The sequence below is a fragment of the Notamacropus eugenii genome, chromosome 5 (genome assembly GCF_028372415.1).
Source record: "Notamacropus eugenii isolate mMacEug1 chromosome 5, mMacEug1.pri_v2, whole genome shotgun sequence".
Classification (NCBI taxonomy): domain Eukaryota; kingdom Metazoa; phylum Chordata; class Mammalia; order Diprotodontia; family Macropodidae; genus Notamacropus; species Notamacropus eugenii.
In genome coordinates this window covers 454418996-454425715 of record NC_092876.1, presented here as the reverse complement: position 1 = coordinate 454425715, position 6720 = coordinate 454418996, and the positions used below count along the sequence as shown (strand labels likewise).

Genomic DNA, 6720 nt, shown 5'->3' with positions numbered 1-6720 from the left:
TGTATATGTTTCCCATTGCACATCTTTTGTTTCTACCCTGGGGTCTTAGTTATTTCAAAGACTCAGTCTGGAGAAAAACCTCTTTAAGCCATATTCAAGAAATCCAGTAGAGTACACCTATTGTAAGAATTTATTATTACTTTGGGAATGACCACTGTTTATAGCAAAAGCATATCTGTAAATTTTGAACCTGCTCATCATGAGATCATAGTTCTGTTTCTCCTTTTCATGAGGGAATGTTTACTTTCCTAACTGCTTTAGCATGATAGACCCTGTCTTTTTATATACAGATTTTTGTTTGAACAACTTCCAGATACACCATAATTCATTATTCTATGTGAAAAGCATATGTTGACTCCAATTATGTAGGTATTAATTATTCCCAATATGAGGTACCTGCTAATCTTTGACTTTAGGATGTCATTTAGTGTTTTAACAAATAATTGTCTCGGTTTTCTCCTTGATTGCCTTTGCTCAGTGCATCTCACTAGAGAAAATCAAGATTATTTGTATCACCTTAATCCATTGTCTCAATTTGCGTTCAGATTTAAATTTAAAGTTCTCAGTCTCCATTCTTATTTGTAAAACCCTAAGAATTTGACACTTATAGAGTTTAAAAGATATTTTCATATCATTGGAGAAAATTCCCACAAATGAAGCAACTGTTTAATATGCATTTCAGAAGAGCCATGTAATTTAATACCTCCAAGTACATTAAGTGATTAATGTTTTGGTATGATTCCCTCTTTGACTTAAAAGCCATACCAATTATATTCAGGAGAAACAGAATAAATTTAAGACAAAGAAGTCCATAGTGGAACTAAACTATCTCCTCCAAAGCACCATGCTTTACGTCAATTGCATTATTTTTATTATCACTGTTACTAGTGCTTAGCACAGTGATTACACATAGATGCTTGATAAATTTTTATTAAATAATTATCCATTCTGATTTTTTAATGGAAATCAGAAAGACAATTTACCATCTTGTACTTTTCTTTCATACTTAAGGTTCTTTTTGTAGGTACCTAAAATAATTGCTTTTAGTACTGAGTAAAAATATTGGTAAATTGGTAAATTAGCTCATTTTCTGTAGACTTTTATTATTAAACTATTTGGGATTAAATTCACTTATGAAAAAGCTTAAATGTATGTGAGGAAAAACTATATATCAATGTTAAATTTTGTAGATTTCAAATGCTCAGAGTTCTATGAGATTAAAGTCTTTAATTCAAATGTGTGAGGAAGTCACATTTCTTTACATAAAAACCTTATTAATAAGCATAATACACTGCAAGTGTATACATATAAAGATATATCAAAAATAAAAGCAAACAACATGTTGAAAATTAAGATGTTTTATTCTTTCTGTCTAGAAATGGGATTTTTTTTTCAGTCAGAAAACTTTATTTTTATTATTTGTTAGCATAGTATAGATAAAGATAAAAATGAAGAGAAAAGAGACTAATAGGTCACAGACAATGCTATCCCAGATAACATTCTCACACTGTAGAATCAGAGCACGCTGATTTAATATGAATTTATTTTCAGAATGGTGTTTTTAATATGATTAAAATTTAAGATAATTTAATTCATATATAAACACTATAGAGATGATATGTTGATGAGATTGGGAGATATCAGAATTATGAAGGCTAGATTCTAGCACTGACTGAAACCATTTTGTTCATGCCTTGGAAACAGACTTTTTCTCTTTTTTTAATGTCTTCAAAGTGTGAGTGCCTTCTATAATAAGTTGAATTGTACTACATTAAGGAATAAGGATTTAGATCCAATTCAAAATGTTTTCATGTATTCAGTAGGTTAATAAGGTTCATCATCTCTGACAGTGAAGGGTTGAGGCAGTATAAAGTAGCTCTTCTCCTTGGACTAATGTGAAGTAGTTGATTGGCTGGACAGATAAATTATGGTTGCTCCTAAGTTCATCACAGACCTTTGCGTCTTTAGGAGCATTTACAACCTGGACTAGAGTGATGTGACTGGTACAGTGAATCCCAAGGAGATTTGCATCTATTGGTATCTATCTCATAAGTTTGACATTATGGTGGTGCTGATGATGAAGGGCTTGTTCTTTTGAACTCTTTAAAATTTAAATAGCTTAAAGAGTGCCAACCAGAAACGTGGTGGGAAAGGGGATGCTATAAAAATAAAGATAAACTATGATCATGCAACATCTATTAGAACTTGTACTGGTAATATAGCCACCAACACAACCAAAGACTTTGTCACTGGTTCCAGAAATGATGTCCATTTTGTTCATGATTCCATCTCAGTCATCTATTCTACCACTTTGAGCACCATATAATTCTTCAGCCTCATCCACAAAGATAATTGCCACATTTGTGGAGCACATCACATAGTTCTTCCAATGGATAGCTCCATCCCTTGAATAAACAGCTTCAAATGCAACAATCTTGGGTAGTAATGGGTCTGATTTCTTTAGGAGCTCTGAGGGCTTTGGATTTCTGCTATTATGACTTCCTTGGATCATGGAGGTATGGTTCCATAATCAAAATGAATTTCATATTCTGGCATCATCTTAGCTAAAGTGAAGAGGATGGAGTCATTAACAACAAAGCAGAATGACAATGGTGATGCTAAATCTTTCTGATGGAGTTCAGTCAATTCTTGCTCTAGATCAACATGAAACTTATTAGTTCCAGGAATGTTTCTAGTATTACTTTTACCAGTGCCATGTTGTTTTAATGTTTTGATCTCTGCTCCACACACCAAAGAATGAAAACTCATTCCAAGGTAGGTTTTGTCATGCCAGATAGACAGTTGCTTTATAGTAACAAGATAATCCACATAGTCATCTGTTATTTGGAATATATGTGCCCTCCAGTTCATGGTTTAAGACCCTTGATAAATATGATCATTTATTGTTTTTCTCACGATTTATTTTCTCAAAAAAAAAAATGATCATACTGAAAAGTGGAAACAGATTTTTGACAAGTTGTCCTGAAGGAGGTGGGATACCTTTTCTGGTCTTTGATTTGTGGTTTGTTTTATTTTTTCTATAACATCCTGAAAATTCTTTAGCAAACTATTTTGGTTTTCTCTATCAGCCTTGAAATTAATCACAGTGGGATTAATTGGAGATTGAACAACACCTTTCCTTACATCCTGCATTTCCTATCCATCGTTATGGAAAAATTGCTTGTTCCTTGGTTCATCTGAACTGCCAAAAAGAGGTATTTACTGGCAGTAAACTCACTTGCAGAGAGTGGATAGACAGAAGGAAGTTGGGATTAATATGTGGTGTACTGAAAATAACCAGTATTCTGGACTTCAGTTTGGGAAATTTTATTCTCATTGACTGCACGTGTTTTTTTTTCCTTTGCTAGAAGTGTACTAATAAAGTGGCCATAGGCTGAGAAGCAGATTTGGTTCAAACTTTCATCATTTGAGGGCATTTATAGATGTAAAAGAGTAGAGATTTGCCAACCTTCTGGAGAAAGGTTTGGGATATTCTATATGAGAATGGTGAGCATTTCACAAGCGTCTCCATTTTGGAGACTGGACAAGATCCTGAGTGGTATCTAAAGTGGTTGAGCTGAGACATGCTGGTGGGAGGGACTAAGGTCTCTACTCTGGTTTCTAGTTTGAGATGACCTAGAATGAGGATTTGGAACCTTTTGTATGATACAGACTGCTTTGGTAGTCTGATGATGCCTATGGAGCCTTGCTCAGAATGTTAAATTAAAATATATAGCTAAGAAACAGAAAGGTAGACCAGTTGAATATGTTAGGCACTCAAGACACAGTAGTCAATGAATATAGCAATCTATTGTTTGATAAAGCCAAGGACCCCAGCTTCTGGGATGAGAACTCACTGTTCGACAAAATTTGCTTGGAAAACTGAATAACAGTGTGGCAGAAACTAGGCATAGACCAATGCTTGACACCATACATAAGAATAAAGTCCAAATGGGTACATGATCTAGGTATAAAGATTGATACTATAAACAAATTAGTGGAGCAAGAAATAGTGTATTTATCAGATATATGGAGAAGGGAAGAATTTTTGACTAAAGAGATAGAAGGCATTATGAAGTGCAAAAGGGATAATTTTGATTACATCAAACTGAAAAGATTTTGCACAACCAAACCCAATGCAACCAAAATTAGGAGAGATGCAGAAAACTGGGAAAGAATTTTTGCAACTAGTGTCTCTGATAAAGACTTCATTTCTAAAACATATAGAGAACTGAATCAAATGTACAAGAATACAAGTCATTCCCCAATTGATAAATGGTCAAAGGATAAGAACAGGCAATTTTCAGAGGAAGAAATTAATGATATCTATAGTCATATGAAAAAATGCTCTAAAGCACTATTGATTAGAGAGATGCAAATCAAAACAACTCTGAGACACCACATCACACCTATCAGATTGACTAACATGACAAAACAGGAAGATGATAAATGTTGGAGAAGACTTGGGAGAATTGGAACACTAATTCATTGTTGGTAGAACTGTGAGCTCCATTCTAGAGAGCAATTTGGAACTATGCCCAAAGGGCTACAAAAATGTATATACCCTTTGAGCCAGCAATACTGCTTCTAGGACTGTATCCCCAAGAGACCATAAAAATGGAAAAGGGTCCCACATGTACAAAAATATTTATAGCAGCTCTCTTTGTGGTGGCCACAAACTGGAAATCAAGGGGATGCCCATCAATTGGGGAATGACTGAATAAATTATAGTATATGAATGTAATGGAATACTATTGTGCTATAAGAAATGATGAACAAGAAGACTTCAGAGAGGCCTGGAAGGACTTATATGAACTGATACTGAGTGAAAGGAACAGAACCAGGAGAACTTTGTACACAGTGTGCAAGGAATTTTTCTGTTAGACTTAGTACTTCATTGCAATGCAAGGACTTAAATAATTTCTAATGGTCTCTTAAGGTAAAATGCCTTCCACATCCAGAGAAAGAACTATGTAATTCAATCACAGAATCAAGCAGATCATTTTCTTTTGTATTATATTTTGGTTTGTTTTATGATTTCTCCCATTCATTTTCATTCTTCTATGCAACATGACTAAGGTGAAAATGTATTTAATAGGATTGCATGTGTAGAACCTATATAAAACTGTATGCCATCTCAGGGAGGGAGTGAGGAGGTGGGGGGAAGAAGGGGAGGGAGGGGAGGGAGGGGAAAAATCTAAGATACATGGAAGTGACTGTAGAACACTGAAAACAAATAAAATAATACAAATAAATTAAAATATATAAGATTACAAAGGCAACCATTTATATTGAAATACAGTTATCAACTCTTTTAATGAATCCTTCTGATGGGTTAAGAATATTTAGTCTAGAATTATCACTTATTTGTGCCATTAGCTGTTCTTCCTTGGCTAAACACTTTAGGAGTCATATGGAAGTTATATTGTGTTTTAATTTCCCCATACTTTAATTTTTTATGATTTACATTAATAACATTATAAACTCCTTCAGGCTAGGAATCATGTCTTGCTTGTTTTTATATTTCCCTCAAGTGTTATCGTAGTGTTTTGCTGTAGTAGGAAATTAATAAACATATGTTGAATTAATCCATTAATTCCATAAGATATTTTTATTCTCAATCAACACCTTCTCATGTTGATACTTGTAATCAAGGTATAGGATCTCATATTAATGGAACAAATAATAATAATGCCTCATATTTGGAAAAGGCTTTATAACTTTTAAGAGTGTTTTTATAATGATGTAGATGAAGAATTATTATATCTCTTATAAGATTTGCTATTGCTTTAAAAAGCTGAATTTGCAAGACAATTCCTAGTGGAAAACTTAATTCTTCCCAGATGTTTTACATTTTGTTTGAATATCTGCCATCAAGTAGAAGATGGTATCTGTATGTGTAATAGATAGGCGTATTCTAGGTATGTATAACCAAATATAGTGAAAGATTATAGCATAAACTTGAGTTATGTTTTTATACAAATAATCTTTTAAAATTTAATTTATTTTTCTTACATTTTAAGTTCCAAGCTGTCTTCCTTCCTCCCTGTCTCCCCATCCTAAACCAGAGTGAGGTATGTATGTGTGCTCTTGCACACAAACACGCACACACACACACACACACACAAGCATGTATATGTAAAACCATGCTTACTTTTATTTCTCAGTCTTTCTCTAGAGGTAGACAGCATCTCCTTCAGGGTCCTTTGCAGTTGATTTGAACATATATAATACTCAGAATAGCTTAGTTGTTCACAACTATTCTTCAAACAGTATTGTTGTTACTGTATCCAGTGTTCTTTTCATTCTGCTCATTTCATTCTTCATTACATCAAGCAAGTCATTCCATGTTTTTCTCTAAAATTAGCCTACTGTAAAAAAAATGATGGGGGGAGGAAAGACTCACATGTATAAAAATATTTATAACAGCTCTTTTTGTGGTGGTAAAGAATTGGAAATTGAGGGAATGGCCGTCAGTTGGAGAATGGCTGAACAAATTGTGGTATATGAACATAATGGAATGATGTTGTGCTTTAGGAAATAATGAGCAGGCAGGTTTAAGGGAAAAAAAACCTAGAAAGACTTACATGAACCGATGCTGAGGGAAATAAGCAGAACCAGGAGAACATTGCACACAGTAGCAACACCACTGTGTGATGATCAACTATGATAGACTTAGCTCTTCTCAGCAATACAATGATCCAAGACAATTCCAAAAGA

At 33.8% G+C, this 6720-nt stretch overlaps 1 pseudogene; it reads right to left on the bottom strand.

The window, feature by feature from the left end:
* Nucleotides 1–1655: 1655 nt before the first annotated feature.
* On the bottom strand, nt 1656–3153 carry LOC140508056 (5-aminolevulinate synthase, non-specific, mitochondrial pseudogene; annotated as a pseudogene).
* Between the last annotated feature and the right edge of the window lie 3567 nt (nt 3154–6720).